At 37.6% G+C, this 19,060-nt stretch overlaps 1 long non-coding RNA gene across 1 annotated transcript; it reads right to left on the bottom strand.

Annotated features, from left to right (window-relative positions):
• Positions 1-12,845: 12,845 nt before the first annotated feature.
• On the bottom strand, positions 12,846-15,471 carry LOC143413625 (uncharacterized). The gene is made up of 4 exons (XR_013094242.1): positions 14,872-15,471; positions 14,361-14,513; positions 13,906-13,996; positions 12,846-13,311 (listed from the first exon to the last, which is right to left on the bottom strand). It is a non-coding gene; the product is annotated as an uncharacterized LOC143413625 (long non-coding RNA).
• Positions 15,472-19,060: the final 3,589 nt, after the last annotated feature.

The raw sequence follows: 19,060 nt of genomic DNA, 5'->3' as shown, positions 1-19,060 counted from the left end.
TCTTTAACATTTTAAGCTTACCGATTGGGGTCACAACTTCTTTATTACTGTTATATTTTCATCAATAGAATAAATGTTTCAAAGTAAATAGTTTTTTCATTGGATTTTCAGTAATCCCAAGATAACTAATACTTTAAGTAATCTCAATTATAAATTAAGTTTAAGCCTTTCAGATGTATGATTAAGAAGTCTTCAGATTTCCATACATTCCATTCTGATCTATTACCAGAAGGTTTTTTGTTTTTTTTTAACAAGAAATGTTAAACATTAAGTTGGGGTTCATAATACATAGTTCATATAAACTTTGGATAGCTTTCAGAAGTGCTTCGAGTATATTTTTAATGTGCAGAACAATTTTTTCAATAATTAGTAGTCAATAAATGCACCGAGCTACAATAGCTTCCCTAACACAGCGAAACTGAGTATTAGCATGACTAGCAAGTCCTAACAAGCCTTTTTGACACATTTTAAGCTTACATTACCACAGTCAGCAGGCTTCTGTGGTTAAAATGTTTTGTATGCTAATCATTAGTAGTCACAACCTGATATTTATTGTTGTATTTTGATTAAATTGAATAAAAACCTCAGTAATCTTAATAACAATATATTTTAAGACTTTCAGGAACTGACTGATGGGTAAAGTTTCAGCATTCAGTGATACACATTAAACTGAATGCATAACAGATACAATAATACATTTATATAACATAAGCATTTATATAGCTTTTTGTAAGTATAATTTTGTCCCATTATGTAAATAAAAAAGTAAATAAGTGATGCAGTTTTGTGCCTCAGTTAATTATTATTAAGTGGATTTTCCCTGTATTCACCATGTGTATTGGGTTTGTTGATATTAAAACATGGATGATGGCTCATTTAAAATGAAAAACTAAATATGTTACTCACCGCTGTGAAGAGGCAGCAAAGCTGTCAGAAGTGAGAAGTACATTGCAAACCAGTCCATGACTCTGACTGTTGAGTTGACTGTAGCCAAGAGTGGCACAGTGTCAAATTAGAGCAAACTGCGTTACGCAAGAGAGGAGGCATTTTTACTTCCTTGTTGACTCAAGAGACGACAGACACGGGTGGAAAGTGTTGACTTTAAACTATTCACCAGTTTTCAAATTGTGTTTTTAAAGGCCAAGTAAAATCAGAGTTAGGATTTATATTTTACACAAATTATAAATCAGTTTTTTGGTAAATTCTAAATGCTACTCCCACAGAGGATAATTATCTTGTTAAGTGTACATCCTTACTGGGTAAGGCTCGGGATACTGTGGCTCCTCTGATAAAAAGAGCCTTAAATCAAAAGTACTTGAATCCCTGATATAACTCTCAAAAGCTCATGCTATAACAGGTAACCCATAACCTGGAGAGGAAATGGGGCCTCACTAATTTAGCCTTTCTTTAGCCTGGAAAAAAAGAATAAAATAGTTTTTTGCTGCATAAAAAAGCTCTCTTAGAACATCCAACTCTTCATTACTGATTGGAGAAAATAAGAACAACCCGAGGGTTCTCTTCAGCCCTGTACCAGGCTGACAAACAGCCAGATCTCTGTTTGCCAAGTGTTCCTTTAATCGTAACCAGTAATCACTTCATGAATTTCCTCAGAAACAAAATCAGTACTGCTGTCCAGCTGTTGGGTGCTCATGTCACATCTGTCCACCCCTTTTTAAATAACACTCTAGTTTTCACACAGTCATACTCATCATATACATTTTTTCCCCTGTCTGTCAGCTTAGACATTTTGATAATACACATATACTGTAATAACTGAAATAACACTAATAGAAATTAATAAATAAACAAAAAACCAAACAAATGAACAAAAGGAGACTATAGAGAACTTAGAGTTCTGATCTTGGAAAGGCAAAATGTGTTTGGCACAAAATTGCATTCAGATCATAATTCTGATTGCAAAAGTTGCCAGACAGGACAGGTTAGATAATTGTTTAGTTGTCACAGGTAGTGTTGGAATTCCACAAGAAAGACAGTTCCCTAAATGATACATTTTGTACACTTTTACCAGTGTTTTGAACTTTCATTTTTGTTATTTAATGTTTGATTTTTAGTTGTGAAATTTTGTAGTTTTGTGACATTACAGTAGAGATTTCCTTGTTGGTTTCTTTAGTTTATATACATGATATTCCGACAATCTACTCATCAGCTCCAAATGTAATGTTTTGATTTGCAATCTAAGTCCTTTCTGCTGAATGCTTAGTGTCTAACTCTAGCAGTTAAATTTTGGTCACTTTAATCTCACCATAGCCTGGTGCTTTCTCTTATCAGTTTTTCAGAGATACTTACCCAGTTGAACCTGAAGCCATCCTGCCTTCCTCCCGTCAACCTCTGTCATTCTCATGAGAAGTTGAAAACCAGCTCGAAAAATGAAAAAAACAAAACAAAACAACAACAACTGAGCATCCTGGTACTGGTCCACACTGCCACCAGTGCAACTGCCTCAACCTGGGGTACATCAAACAATTTTTCTACTAAAGAGTTTTTTTGGTGCCCACATCTGGATAAGAACACAAAACAAGAACATGTTTCAGCATGCTCAATCTATGCAAGAAGTGGCCCCAAGCTTCCTACAGGACATTTATAAACATTATCAATTTCAAATCATATTACTCAGGTTAAGCATTGGATTTTGTAGCAGGTCTCCCACTAAAAACGAACAGATTATCTTCAACTCCCCACTTCTTCTGACACTGCTAAGATCCCAGCTAATCATGTGTTCAGGCTCTACAGCATTCCATCCAACAAAAGGCCCACAATTCATCTCCCAGGTTTGGAGGGCCTTTTGTGAAGCCCTAAGTGGTAAGGTCAAACTTAAAGGGTCAATCAGGAGGTAGGAGTCCCCTGATGTGTTATCTTCAAACCCATCTTTCTTGACAACTCAACCGGCATGGATGGAATATCCCCAAAGCACACACACTTCCTCTTCTGTAAGCCTTTCTTGTCTCAATGTTTCTCTAGGATACCAGCCAGTTTATAGTCTCAGACACAAGACTGGCAACAGTGACAGTAAAGACAAATCTTGTAAGTTAATAACGAATCAAGTTACAGGACAGACATGATCATTAATATGTAAATATATGCTGAAGATGCTGTGGCATTTGTTGTTGTAGTTTCAGTATTACTGCTTCTTGTGTTGACTTCTATGGAAGTTAGGAAGGTTGTTTTTGGTTAGAAAGGTTGTATTTGTTTATCATATATGTCAAAATACACAATGGATATTGAATAGGACAGTGGTAGTCTGAGGTTGTGTTGCCAATCAGTAGGGGGACCTCTGGATTCTGAAATGTTGCTGATGGCTGCTGATGGAAAGAATGGTGAAGATGGGAACATAACAAAACCATTACTTATGGTAAGAGTATGTGGCATCTGATGGCTACCATAGTGGACTTCCTAGAACAGTAAAATAATTGTTGGGGGAAAACTCTGTAAAAAAACCCAGGAGAAATAAAGACACAATGAGACAAAGTTACTTTCTTTATCAAACGTGTACACGGGTGAGCTGCTAAGAACAACTCACACCATGCACAGTGGCTTGGTAATTTTTATAGGAAAGACAGTGAGAACAGGATAAGAAAATACAAAACAAATAAAATAAACAACTCCATATGTGGCGCTAGTCTCGTCAGCAGAGAGCTGGGAGAAGGCTGTGAGAGATAAAACAATCTAAAACAATATGTCCCAAAACAGTATGTCTTTGCTGAGAAAGTCTAAAAAGATAATTCTAAACTAATCTAACCATAGGCAGAGGGCAGACAAAAGGCATCTTTGTACATTTAAAAGAAGGTAAAGAAACATAGAATCATTTTTCCTGTAACATTCCCTCCTGTCTTAACTTATTTTAAATGTATACAACAATTGTCTGTGAAGGTTATTTATTAAGTATCTTAAACAATTTTTAATTTTTCAAAATGGTCAGCATAGCAGAAATGGCAGTCATTTGGTCTAAAGAATAAAACAAAAGAAAATAATAGAAAGAAAAACATAGTAAATGAAAATCATAGTAAATGAAATAACAAGTGGAATAAACAAGAAAAAATAATAAAACTAAAACTACAAAAAATAAAAGATAAAAACCTTATATTTTAAAACGAAAACTACAAAAAATAAAAGGGTGAAAACTAAAATGAAAACTTTGTATTTAAAAATGATGAAAACTTCATATGTAAAATGAAAACCTCAAAAAATACAAGGATGAAAACCTTATACTTAAAATGATGCAAACCTTAAATTGAAAACTTTATATGTAAAATAATGAAAACTTCATATTTAAAATGAAAACTTCAAAAAATAAAGGATGAGAACTTCAAAAAATAAAAGGGTGAAAACCTTATATTGTACCTGCATAAACTACTAATGTGTTAATCAGTGCATGATCACTTGAAAAAGGCAGAAGTCATTTTTAATCACCACGTCATTCATTAGCAGTTATTACAAGTTCTCTTCTAACAGAATTGCAACGGGATGCTGTTCTTCTTTAGGCACGGCAACATAAGCAGTCATTGTAGTTGTTATCATCTTTGAAATCATTACTCTTAGACATGGCGGTGTAGCTGCTCCAGATGTGTGGTCAGTGACATATTTTTGCAGAATGGACAAATTCTGCAAAGTTTCATAAATGTCTCCTCCAGTTTCGTATCCATCAGGGATAAAAGTGCAACATGTTTCCCCGATCAGCTTGCAAACTCCTCCTTGTGATGCTGTTAGCAGGTCTAGTGTCAGTCTGTTCTGCAGCACCATCGTTCTGATGGCCTGCTGTTCTCCTGCTAAGGCGGTTCCAGGGCCTTAGTTAAGTTGATGTGTCGTAGCAGAGCATATCGGTTGATTTCCACATGATCCCGCACCTCGGCAACTCCAATGCCGGGGATCAAGCTCTGTAAGAATTTCACTCCTCCTCAGATGCGAAACTCTGGTTCCTTTGCTGCTTGGTGCCGTCCGTGCACATCCTGTCTGGTAATGAGTCTTTGTTTGTAGTATCATTCGGTAGCTGTAGTTGGAGCGACAGTTGAGGCTCATCAGTGTCGCATTACTGGCACAGGTTTCGTTGAGTGAACAGTCCATACACTTCCTCTCGTTCCTTGGTGGGCAGAAAGTGTATATGTATTTGCATAGCAGTCAGTTTTATTATTCAAGTAAGCTGTAGTGTTCATAAACTGCCACCAGAAATTAGTGGCATAGCCATGGGGAAACTTGGTGTACTTTCCTTTGTCATACAGTGTCTGCCTTTTCTCCATATAACGTGACTTGTTGTCCCTCACGGAAGCAAAGGTGAGGAGCCCGGCCATGGTCAGGGCCGCTGCAGTTGTTAAGAGCCACCACCTCATGACGACGGGACACACCCTCCTGTCGCGAGTAGACCCCCCGGCCAGGAAAGCTGACCCCTCCACCGGGCGAGATCACAACAAGTGGGCGAGCCTGCCGTCAGCTGTGTTTAGATGGCTTCACTTACTGGCTCTGATGGATGCAAGATGGTCGTTCCGCTATTTTGCAAGCTCCAGTTTTTCCTTTGGAGCACTTTGATCAGAACCCAGTCACCGGGCTGTGATCTGCAAGACACTTGATAGACATCATTACATTCTTCGTCATTTACAATCATCTCTTTATTTTCCTACAACTTAGACATACATTTTGCTACTGAAATTGTATCTGCCTTTTTCACTGGGTAGATTTCTGGCCACTTTGAGAATACATCTATAACCACTAGGGTGTATTTTTACCCTTGGCATTCATTTAGCTCAATAAAGTCCATATGGATTGTGTGGTCTCAGGTTTCCCTGAGCATTACATTTTTGACACGTCATGCATGTTCTGACAAATTGTTTTGCTGAGGTTTCAAAATTTACAGTGTAGAATTTACAGTGTAGAAATGAGAGTTGACAATACTGGTCAGTCCCCCCGTTGACAAATGCGTACAGCCATGAGTCACTAATGCCGCCATTTTGTGGAGGAATTTTGGCAACACTGGCTTGCCATAACACATCATTAAGTCGTTTGTCAGAACTGCACCGTGTTTTAGCCATTTTGCCTGCTCTGCTGTGCTTGCTGCTTTTTGTTCATTTTTCAACACATCCAGTGGAATCTGATGTGTGTTTACTGCCATCAATGTGATGTTTGCCTGTTGTGCCGCCTATTTTGCTGCTCTGTCAGCAAAATTGTTGCCTGTAGTAATGAAAGAGTCAGTAGGCGTTGTAAGAGGTTGGCATGCTGGTTTGCCAGTTGGTGTAATCATTCCTCTGGTTTTCCAGATTTTTTGCAAAATGATGCACAGCAGAGAAAACATACTGGCTGTCTATATAAATGGTTATTTGTTTATCTTTGTGTATTTCACATGCGCAACAATCTCGTGTGAAGTGACCTTCCTCTCCACGGTTCTAGCAGGCGTTGTCTCTATGTTATCTGCTGTTTCTGCGTGGCTGTCTGCGGCCTTGGTGTTTGTGACTTTGCTCGCCTCTCTGTTCCTGATAGCCACCTGCGAATTAGTGTTTTAGTCTGTTGTCAACAGTCAGCCTTATTTTTAAGTTACAGAATGCTTCTCCCTTTTTTTGTTTTTTGTTTTTTTGTTTGGGAGAATAGATGCAACTCTACATTTTCACTTAAGGCAGTTTTAGATAATTTCTAGTTCTTTAAACAATGCATGGATCTCACACATTTCAAACTTTCAAGTTAGGGTTGTTTCCCATTTATACAAATATGTATATTTAACTTTGCATTGCTCACAGCTCATAGCTCACAGCTCTAAACCTAGGCATTTTTCAATCATATGCCTAATCACTATGTGTCACTGTGATTCTCAAGTATGGTCACAAGTTTGTTTAAATTCGTTTCCAAAACCAACAAAATAATCAAACAAAACCAAAAAACATAAACGTGTCAGGACACAAAAGAAAAAGAAAAATGCTGCCACCCGAACAAGGCAGAAGTCTGCATATGTTGGCTTGTAATAGCATGCAGCTTGTAACATGGTAGACTAATGTGCCTGTGTTAATTCAGCTCCATATTATTGTGTGAAGTTGCACTGGGTTGGGAGTGGTTTTGGGTGTGTCACATTTTTGGTGAGCCAATGGCTGGAATGGGGTTGGACTAATTAGAGGCAGGTGTACTTGATTGCACTGATACACTGGTCTACATATAGCCCACACTACAAACACTGCTGTGTTGTTTTGTCTCTCTGTGCAGTCCCGGGCCTATTATATGCCACAGCCTAAAGGCAGCAGAGTTCCAGAGGCTTGAGTGACCACTGACTATATGCTTGCAGGGTGGTGGGTCTCCAAGGACAACTTCTAACCCTGTTAAAGGCAACATGTGGGGTGCAACTTGGCCGTGTGGCATAGCTGGCTCTGGCCTTGGGACTGTGTGTTTTTATACAATTCTTAAGTGGGACACTGGACTGTTTTATCTTTTATCTCTTGATATATTTTTTGTCAATAAATTATCTTTTAGAATTTTATTGACTGTCATCTTTTTGCCCACGACTGAGACGGTTGGTCAGACCTAGAGTCTTTCTTTGGGTGTGTTACAGCAGCTTCTGCTCTAAAAGAAACAAATAAAAAGAAAAGAAAATGTGGAACATGCTCATCAGCTTAGCAGTGTCTACATATTTAATTCAGCTTCTCAATCCTGTAGTTTTAGCTGTTGTCTACAGGGTTTTGCTTATTGGTTGTTATTATAGGTGTGCTCTATCTCAGCAATGTGTCATTCTAGAATGATAGGTTTCAAGCTGGTCAAGTGCCTCTATGCACTTCATTAGTTTAGTTATTCTCTGTATTGTCTTCATCTCACATGTCATTACACTGAGTTTTAGCAAACCTTAAGCTTGATGCAGACTACTGCTTAACAATTATCCACCTCACATCATAACCGATTAAGGTGCCTCTTCATATTAATATTGTCATTGTTAATATTATCCTCTTTGTCTTATATAACAGCAATAGCATATTATAATATTTTATCAGTGTGTACCACTATACTACTCCTGAGCCAATTTGTTAGTTAGGATCATCTTATTCAGCAAACAGATAATTTAGAATTCATCCAATCTACGGTCACATTTGTTCCCTCTGTTGCATGGCGGACCAGGCAGTTCTATTATAATATATTATTTATATTTTATTTTGTATCCATCAAGGGCTTCAGATGACCTGCAGAATCATCCTTTTCCCAGGGTGGAGACAGTTACCTTTTCACACACTGTCCTTGGCTGAACAGTGACACAGCCTTAATATACTTTATTGATGTTATTAAAATATTTTCGTGTGAATTATTTGCTTTATATTCATTTTATACATTGTGGGCATGGTCATCATGCCAACTGTGTTTCATTGATAATATCACTTTACAGGTTGTTATCCTTGCTATTATTAATTTCAAATACTCTAAAGATAATTTCTACTGTAATTTTCCCTTTGTTCATCTTTATTTCGTACTTTTTATATTTATATCTACTCAGTGGGGTCTGTTTTCAACCCTTTTAAACTACTACAAACTACTTTGATCTCTAGTTTTCACTTAATAAGGGATTATTAAGTTCTTCCTGATATGGGTGGTGCTGCACATGCGGCTGCAGGAATGAGTGATGGCTTTCTAAAAGGGTTGTGGGAACTGCACAGTGTCTCGTCTTCTGGTTTTACTAAACTGGCAGTTGAGTTCTGTTCTTCTGACTGTTTATATTTTGTTTTCTTAAATCTCTCAGTTTACAGACACTGTTTTTGTCCGGCGTCTGGACTTTTCTTTTCTCACCACTGCTCGTCAGCAGGAGTGAGTTTTAATTTCACTTGCTTGATTACCCATCTTATTTATGTATTTACTTATTTTTGTTTAAGTAATATATACACAATACAGCTGCTATCACCTTCGCTGGTATTAGAGACGAGAGTGGTTGCTCACACGCCCTTCTACTTTCGGACTATTTCCAAAAGCGGTGTGAACTTTACGAGACGGAACTCGACCGTTCTCTCAACTCACCAGCACGTCAGTGAATAGCAGTAAAAGAAAAACACAGTAGGAGCAGCTCAGTCTCTTATTGGACCGTGAAAATTCAGCTTGCTCCGTTAATTAAAACAATACACACACACATACATTCACATTCACACTTATTCGCGCGATCGGAACCCTTATCATAAGGGGAGCTGCCAGTCTTTCTGTAGACGAGCTACTTATTCCCTTGACCCAGCTGGGGGAGCTACCCAGAGCTCCAAACCTAACCCACAAGAGTGGGGAGCTTCCAGTCGACGAGCTCCAAGCTACCAGCCGACGAGCTACTTTAAACCCACAGAAGTGGGGAGCTTCCAGTCTCGACGAGCTACTTTCGCTATTTTAAATTCCCTGAATTTAAAATACGATTTTACGCAAGATTGTGTCAGTGTGTCTGTATCTACCTGGTCGGTGTCGCCGGGTCTGGTCCACCTCGATCGGGCCCCACCACCGTGGGTCGCTTTCTAAGACGTTGGCCAAGACCCGAATTTAACGCTCTTGGTCTTTTTCCACACACCTGGTGTGTGGGCTGTCGACAGGCGAACAACGTGGACTGGTCACGGAGATGGGACACGATGGAGGTGCTCCGGCTCGAAGGACCAAGAAATGTTGGGGGAAAACTCTGTAAAAAAACCCAGGAGAAATAAAGACACAATGAGACAAAGTTACTTTCTTTATCAAACGTGTACACGGGTGAGCTGCTAAGAACAACTCACACCATGCACAGTGGCTTGGTAATTTTTATAGGAAAGACAGTGAGAACAGGATAAGAAAATACAAAACAAATAAAATAAACAACTCCATATGTGGCGCTAGTCTCGTCAGCAGAGAGCTGGGAGAAGGCTGTGAGAGATAAAACAATCTAAAACAATATGTCCCAAAACAGTATGTCTTTGCTGAGAAAGTCTAAAAAGATAATTCTAAACTAATCTAACCATAGGCAGAGGGCAGACAAAAGGCATCTTTGTACATTTAAAAGAAGGTAAAGAAACATAGAATCATTTTTCCTGTAACACGAATCAAGTTACAGGACAGACATGATCATTAATATGTAAATATATGCTGAAGATGCTGTGGCATTTGTTGTTGTAGTTTCAGTATTACTGCTTCTTGTGTTGACTTCTATGGAAGTTAGGAAGGTTGTTTTTGGTTAGAAAGGTTGTATTTGTTTATCATATATGTCAAAATACACAATGGATATTGAATAGGACAGTGGTAGTCTGAGGTTGTGTTGCCAATCAGTAGGGGGACCTCTGGATTCTGAAATGTTGCTGATGGCTGCTGATGGAAAGAATGGTGAAGATGGGAACATAACAAAACCATTACTTATGGTAAGAGTATGTGGCATCTGATGGCTACCATAGTGGACTTCCTAGAACAGTAAAATAATACACATCACCTTCTGTCATTTCTCTGTTAAAGGAGTGTGTTGTGTATACTTTCAATGAAAGTAATAAAAAAAATAATAGCACACCAAACAAAAAAAGTAACTATTTTCAAACAGTATATTCAGTTTTTTTTAATAGAAAAAGGTTAAAAACCTAACAAAAGAATAACGCCCTAAAAATTTAGAAATACTTTATGTCATTTTACCAGATTAACATCAGGTCATGCTTTATTATATTATTAAAGTTAAATTGTTTCTGCAACTTGGATATCAATACAGAATTGGCTTCTAAACTTTTCATCACTTGCATTTAAAAATAGTAAATATGTTTTCATCACATTGACTATGTGCAACTGTGTGCAGCCTCACAGCTCAGTTTCCTGTTATATCAACTTTCATATCAACAGTTTTGTACTTCTGCATATTTAGACTGATCTAATAATTGAAAACTACACAAGCATAACAAATCAAGTCTATTAGGCAAACAGAAGATTGATAATAATGCACAGCAATTGGAATACATACAAAACATGAAGTGAAGTAATGCTAGATTAACCTATCAGAATCCGAGCACTTCATTAATCCCAGAAGTAATCAAATTGTCACAGTTGCTCCTAGACAGTAAGTAATACAACAAATTATGGAGTTAAAAAAATAGCTCTAATTATAACTATCCCACTATATTGCAAAAAATTAAATATGGTTGACATTGAGGTGTGTGAATGAATATTTGTGTTTCACCTTATTTAACCGTACTGATATCTAGCTGTAACTTTCCTGAACCAAGCAAGAGTGTGAAGATTTAGAAACAAACTAGTTATAAACTGTGTTCAAGGTCATGGCCTACTCTATGTGTCTTCATTATCAGGCCGGTGCCTACATGACTGTGGGGAATGAGCTTCCTACCACTGAACACATAAAGATTGTATCCACAGGATGGTTTTAAAGGAGCTGTTATTATTTCGTCTGATGGTAATTGACCACTTTGCACAGGTTTTAACTTTCTATCTCTAAATCTCAAAAAATCCTTTTTCCACAACAAGGTGCCCCTCTCACCAAATTTCACTTGCTATTTTCTCTGTAGAGGGTGAGCTACTATTGCACTGTGTACTTGTGCTTTAGATGGAGGAATTGTAGGCGAGGGAGAAAGGATTTCCTGTGCAGTTCAGTATTGCTCCTGTGACTGTTTAGCACATCATGGAGATATCCAGCATTGTACTGTCCAACCTGCCTCTCCAACACCACTTTAAGAGAGTCCAGCTCCCCATAATGTGCCTTGAGGATCAATTTATTGAGCCTGTTGGCATCTGTGAGTAAATAATTTATTAATTTGACTTCTTGTAGTCTATACACATTATCCACGTCTTCAGGTTAATGGCGCTCCTTTGCCATTTAGATTTATGAAAAATACCAAAACTTGGCAGTACCACACTGAAAAAAATATGTTGTTGGATTTACTTAATTCAATGGTGGACATTTGTTGCACACAGATGTTTTGCTTTGGCAGCAACTTAAACAATTGAGTTAAATTAACACAATTTATTCATGTTCAATAAACTTGTGCAATTTGTGTTGATAAAATGTGACTTAAACATGTTTTGATGAAGTAATTTGAGCTCTTGGAATATTTTAATCCTTCACAATTTTCTCACGTTATCCCAACACGATTCAATAACTTTTACCCAATACTACTTGGTCACTTAAATACTACGTTATCTTCAAATTACATTTTGCTATTATATTCTAGTATCAAATACACAATTTTCAAATGGAGGCCTTATAACAGATTGTATTGTTCTCTTCCAAGATGGTTGCTGGCATCCACCAGTAACCTTTCAAAACAAAATGTCTAATTTCACTGCATTGACAGTAGGTAAAGAATTAAACTGACATTACTCCTCTACTGAATCTATATAAATCAACAGTTAAATAATGTCAGTTCTTCCGTGTTCTCTGGAATCAATCACAGCAAAGAAATTGGACTGTTTCTTTTGAAAAATGTTGGGAAAGAACAATACAAAACATTCTATTTAAGGCCTCTAACGTCAAGATTCAGTTAAACAACAATTATGACTAAACAATTTGAGGTAATGTTAGTTTCCATTAACATTAAATTAGGTTACTGAATTGGCAAACACCTTCCTATTAACACTACCCATTTTACCCCAATAACTAAAGAAATTAGCACTTGCAGGTCAAAACCTTTATTCAAGAGACGCAAAAATAACATTGATACAGTGACTGTCAAAAATTACAGCACTGATCATACTGTGACATCTTGGTTCAAAACAGCACACTTAGAAATATTCAACGTTCTTTACTTCAACTGAATGAAACTGAAAATACCATTTCACACGACCCATATGGGATATTTAGACTGCATAACTGTTCATGCTACATCTCTTCACTAGTAAAAGAAAGAAAAAATACAAAGACAAATTTAAAAATGCTGCCAAACAGACAAACAGAACTTGTACAGAGCAAAAGGAAAAACAAACAACAACAAAAAACGGCTCGTCCTCATGGCAGTTGCAGAGTATATAAAAATGAACCCTGCGATCTGTTCAATTGAGCTTCAAAAATGCAGCAGAACAAGTGTGAGATTTAAATGTCCTCTCACCTAGAGCTGGTCACCTCACATGCATAACAGTGAGCTTCGTTGCAGGAGCAGTTTTGTCTTAGTTGTGAGCTTTTCTTGAGAGCTGAGTTGCATCCAACTCCATTACCACCCATTGAATCACCTCAAAAGTGTAGCAGAGTTGTGATGGGTAACTCATGTTGAAGGAATAAAAAAGGTCCAAACAGCATGGCTACTGCAAAGGTCACGTTATCCAGATCTTGAAGAACAACATCAGAAAAGTCATTGCCTGCCGCATCCTCTGGAGACAGATGTTCATTGTGGTTTTCTCAATCTGTGCAGTGGCCTCAGTCAAGTCCTGGTTAAACACAAAACATTTCTTTAAGATTCCTTTTTAAACTCATCTCTTTTGAATCTACCAGTTCTAATGTTAGAGTAATTTAAACCAATGCAAGCAACATAGTAAATAGCTATAGCCAAAGAGTGGCCTGCCATGCTGCCATTCATGGTCTAACAGAGTTTCTAAGAGAGGGTGAAAAACATAATAATTTCAAATGCTTTACATTAGTTTTTGTTAGAAAGACACCGGCCCATCAGAAATCCAGGTTATGTCACTCAGAAGATGTTAGAATTTAGACTTTCAGCCCCACAATTTGGTTAGCTGTTGGTCAGTTGGTCATTTTTTCAAACAAAAGCTAATATAAATATTGGTGGGATTTTCCTTTGTTCATTAGAATGACAAATTTAAAGTTTTTTCACACTGATGTGACCCCTAATACAGGGGTGGGGATGGGGCCTCAAGGGCCGGCGGCCGAGTTCACTACCAGGCCTCATGTGAACTTCAAATTATTAAAGAGGACTACTGGTCCTAACCAGTCCAATGAGGATCAAGTGGATAACTAAATGCATTTTTAAATGTTGCAAAGCCACAATCTACTCATAAAACACTCACCATGAACTCCTGCACCAAGATGTTGCAATTGTCTTTCACACAGATGCGGAGCACTTTGATGAGGGACTCCGAGCATTAATGTCATCCTTGACTATTATAACAAAGAAAACAGAGATTTGTGAACTTTTCAGTAGCACAGAAGAAAATGATCCCAGACAAAAACTCTTGACTTTTTAAACCAGTCAACATGCAACACCAGCATCTACAAAGCAATATCAAAAGTTCCTGTTTGACATCAACTTTATGGATATATAGTTTCCAGAACATTTATTTTTAAAAAAAGAATTTTTTCTCAGTGGGCCAGTAAATGCATGACGAAAATTATGGCATCCTTTTAGTGGAATCATTACTCACAGGTAATAGTTGACTGTTTCAATGGATGTAGCATAAAAATCTTTTACTGACCTAATGCAATACATATACACTTTGTAGTTAAAGAATTTTAAAGTTCTTACTGTCATTATGGCAGCTACATCCTTTAGCTTTGTGCCCTGTTCCCCCGATCACTTTGCAAACACTTTCAGCAGACTGTCAGAGAAAAACTCAGCTCCGTCAGAAACCTTGACTGTAAAGGCATGGTTGGGATGCACTGGAATGCTGCATTTTATCTGAAATGACATAAAATTATTTTGAAATAACAGCAGGCACTGTGCTTGGTTAATCAGTAATGTTTTGTTGAATAAAAACTGTGTTTCCAGATCTTATGGGATTAAAAAAAATCCAAAGATGTTTGTTTCTGATTTGCAACCCAACAACCCACAAGTTACGACCTCATTTCAGTTCAAGTGTGCATTAATGCGAGTCCAGTAATCACCTTTCTGGCAATACATACAGGTATAAGTTAAACCTATGGCAGATTTTGGATCTCTCAGTTGTATTAATAGGGTGAGTATGCATGCACCTAATAATTATAAAAAACCTATTATAATTAAGTTACAGAAACGAAAATAGAATATACTTTCTTACCATAACACCTTGAACCCACAATCCATCAGCTGACTCCTGGTGAAATGCAGAATAGAGGTCATCTCTCAATGTGCAGCAAAAAAAACAAAAACAAAAGGACAGCAGGTGAGGGCAGGAGGGGTAGGGATGTAAGCTAGCATAATGCCGCTGATGATATTAGCTCAAGCTGTTCAATGTCCAAAATCTCACTAACACCACGGTGCAGTAAATACACAATGTAACTGAAGAGTCAGTTGACAAATCTATTCACACAGAAAACCAAATTATGTTATGAGTGCCTCGTAATTAGGTTTAATGTGATATTACGGCTCTTGTGCCAAAGACAAATTCAAATGAAAAAGCGCCAATTCTTTGACAACAGATAAAACAGCAAATAAGCTAACGGCTCTTTTTTAGCATGTTACATGGCGACACTCTAGACGTTTAACTACATTTGGCTGAATTATGGTAAAAATGAATTCAAAAAATCAAGACATACCAAAAACGTAGAGTTGGCTGCTCGACTTGACTGAGATGGATGCCTTTTTTAAACCACGATCCAAAGCCCGCGAGATGAAATCACGCGTGGTTTCACGAGATTTAACGTTGCTATCTTATTGACTTACGTCATCTGAACATGATATGAACAATTTAATACACCCTTTCAGCATATCATGTAGTTTTTACACTATATAGTTACATTTAACTTTAAAACATGAGGCAATTGTGTTAAATGCATGCAAGATGCTTACATAAATCCAAGAGATGGCCAGTCCCTTTTTTTCAGTGCAGTACTGAGTCATGCTGCTTTTAAATATTAAATTCAAAGATATTTTACTTGCCAAGAGAGTCTGCAAAGGATCAGGATCAGATGCAAACCAATTCCTGACTGATAAGTCTGGTTAACACACACAGACTCTGGCGCAATGCCAAAGTATAGTTACCTTGACATGCTGTAAACCTGAGGACATTGCACAGATACATGACTGATTGCAGACTGTACACATGTAGGGAATGCTATTACAGCTACAAATGAATGACAACACGGTGACACAGATTTAATCATTTAGCAGAAAGACTGTCTGTAGCACAGCCAGGTTGTTTTCTGAGTAGACGTTTGTTTTTGGTTTTTTTGGCATATCCCATATCCACAAAGTCATTTCAAAATTGATAAGAATTAAAATAAAAATAGTAATTCAAATCCTCTCTGACGATCATGATTAATTTATTAGATAACTATTAATTTTAGCATACAGTCAGGCTGTCCAGCTCTTTGGATCTTTTTTTTAAACAGCAGCTAACGTTTATCTTTGGCATCCTCCTGTAACAAAAACAGTATCTTTACTGTTGCCAGGATCGGGGCTTTTTATTATCTCAAACACAACACACAAGCTAATGGGATTCACATTTAATAGTATGGTACTGTATTTGTAAGTTATGGCATGTGCAGTGAGATATGCACTATCTCACACGTTTCAACTACCTGGTGTTAAATGTGACTGTTAGTATTATAAAACTGAAAAGCCCATGCTATTAACCTTGAAGCATCGACTTTCAAGCCTCTGATATCTTGAATCTTATGTAATTTCAAAAAATTAATTTGTTGTTGAGAATTTTGCAGTTTATTGTCAGAGTATAGCTGGTGCTGTATCCTGCCTGCAGTGACTGCTGCAAATCCCATTTCTCAGGTGGGTTTGACGTGTTGAACCTTGAGGACACAGCGCTCACAGTTCAACTGGAGAAGGATGTTGGACAGGAACTGCGAGAGAGGAGATTATCAGTGATTATAAAGGCACGCCGCATCTGAGGCTGTATGATTTGTATTCAGAAATTGTTTTTCCTTACACTGGATAAAGCCTCTAAGATCACATCTTTGTTATCCCGATCAGAGGAGGAAAGTGAAGCTTTTAGATGAAAAGTCACTGTTTGGAAATCTTAAAGCAAGATACAAATAAAAATACACTTATTTAAGTACTGCAGATATTTGATGTATATAAATGTTAAAATAGATATATGGACATTTCATTGACTGTACCTTTGTCTGAGCTTGTGTCAGTTGTGGAATCCGTGTTTTTGTTGGAAATGCCAGCAGTGTTTCCACTTCCTGGGAAAGATACAACACCCCTGTTATCCAGATTTGCACAGCTGTCTAACAGTCTGTATTCTTAAAAGACTCTATCTAATGATTTAAAGCAGGTGTGTCAAACCTGCCAGAATTGGCCTGGCAAGGATTCCAATCCAACCCACTGGATGCCCTTGGAAAATGTGAGGGAGGACTTAAATTGTGGACTTTTACCTGTATTTTCATGTTTTACAACATTTCCTACTGATAGAATCGAATAGTTCTTTATTGTCATTGTACATGTACAACAAAATTGTGGAATTGTCATAAATACTTCCTTGATGGCTTTTCACATTAAATCAAAGTAATTATGTAAAAGATAAAGAATTAAATGTTAAATTAAATGTTTTTTCCACTACTTATACTAGAAATTTCTAGTATAGGCAGTTTTTTTCTTTTTAATGGATCCACAGCAACAAAAAATAGAAAGAAAAAAGAAATGCTACCACAACTACCCAACTTTTAAAATATCTTTAATTGGAGACAATTTGGGATTCTATAGTAGGAAAGTATGTTTCTTGATATACTGATATACTGCTGTTAATAATTCCACCCATGCTTGTCCTACCAATGGTTATGAAAACTTCTGTCATGATATACTGTAGGGTCATTCAAACAATGACCAACCTGCAACAGTGGAGACTGATGTTATGAGGTCATCTAAAGGAATAGATGCAGTAGTGCTGCTTTTTTGGCTGGTTGGTGTAGAATCAAAGACTGAGGTTGTTTCGATATCTGCTAGCGTAGTGGTGGTGCCCGCTGTTGCAGTGGAGATGACTGAAGATGGTTTCTTAATTGCTAGTGTAGATGTATCACTGCTTGTCTGGTTGGTTGCTGTAGATATTGGCACTGTGGATGCTGAGGCTGTGCTGACATTAAGTGTGGATGCTGCATTGAGCACTGGTGTGGTGATGTTTGTATCTGTATATATTATATTGTTGTTTCCAGTGGCTTGTTTTCTTGTTGGTACTTGGGTCAGAACTGTAGCAGAGAAGAAAGAGTTGCATTATAAATATTCAACCCTGAATCCACAAATTCTTACTTGTGAATGCAGACCTTGCTATTTTGCATGTTCACTCGCACTTACATTCTGTACAGGTTGACCTGTAGTCACGGCAGCAGTCACCAAATGTCAGACATATCTGATCACAGTAACATCCCCTGAAACAACTGGAGTTTTGTCCAGGGCAGCATAGCACTGGTGGACCTGCACAGTCTGGAAACAGCACACACACCACAGCTTCTGGCATAAAACTGCATGATCAGCATGGCACATATTTGTAATTTTGCAACATGCTATTTTGAAATATACTAGTAATGTGTAAAAATATAAAGTAATGATCTCACAAACAGTAATCAAAAAGATGAATAATATTAAATACAGAATAAATGCAACTGTAATAAATTTGGTTGTTTGTGTGTTGTCAGATTGAGGAATTTCTGAAATGCTTTGTGGACAGGCAACAAGGTGGTTAGGGTTCAGGAGTGAGCAAGGATCACTAAATGGAATGAGAGCGGTGAAAACACTTCATTAGTTCCACATTAGATTGACAGGTGGTGACTGTGGAGGCTATTTGAGTATAATAAACTGATTGTCACGTTCAAGAAACCAGTTGATGTGAGCTTTGGGACATGGAATGTTATCCTGCTGGAAGCAGCCACCAAGATATGGTCATAAAGACATGGACAGTACTCAGGTAGCCTGTGCAGCAGCCTGATCAGTTCATACAAGGCCAGATGGAATCATGCTTTCATTTTGCCTATGTCTAAATGTCACAGTAGAAATGGGACCAGACATCTAATCTTCTTTTGTCTAATTTTGGTGAGCCTCTGAATCATAGAGCCAGTTTTCTGTTTTTAGTTGAGAGGAACAGCACTTGGTGGGGTCTTCCACTTCTGTAACCAACATATTTTTGTGCATTCAGAGATGATGTTCTTCACACCTTGGCTCTAATGAATGTTTTATTTGAGTTGCTGTTGCCTTAGCATCAGCTCAATGCAGTCTGGCCATTCTCATTTCACCTTGGGCATCAACACGGTATTTTCACCCAGAGAACTGAGCAAAAATCCCTTCAACAGTTTCACTGG

Source organism: Maylandia zebra, linkage group LG18, assembly GCF_041146795.1.
Source record: "Maylandia zebra isolate NMK-2024a linkage group LG18, Mzebra_GT3a, whole genome shotgun sequence".
NCBI lineage: Eukaryota > Metazoa > Chordata > Actinopteri > Cichliformes > Cichlidae > Maylandia > Maylandia zebra.
The sequence above is the reverse complement of the archived record's forward strand: the minus strand, read 5'-3'. Positions and strand labels throughout refer to the sequence as shown.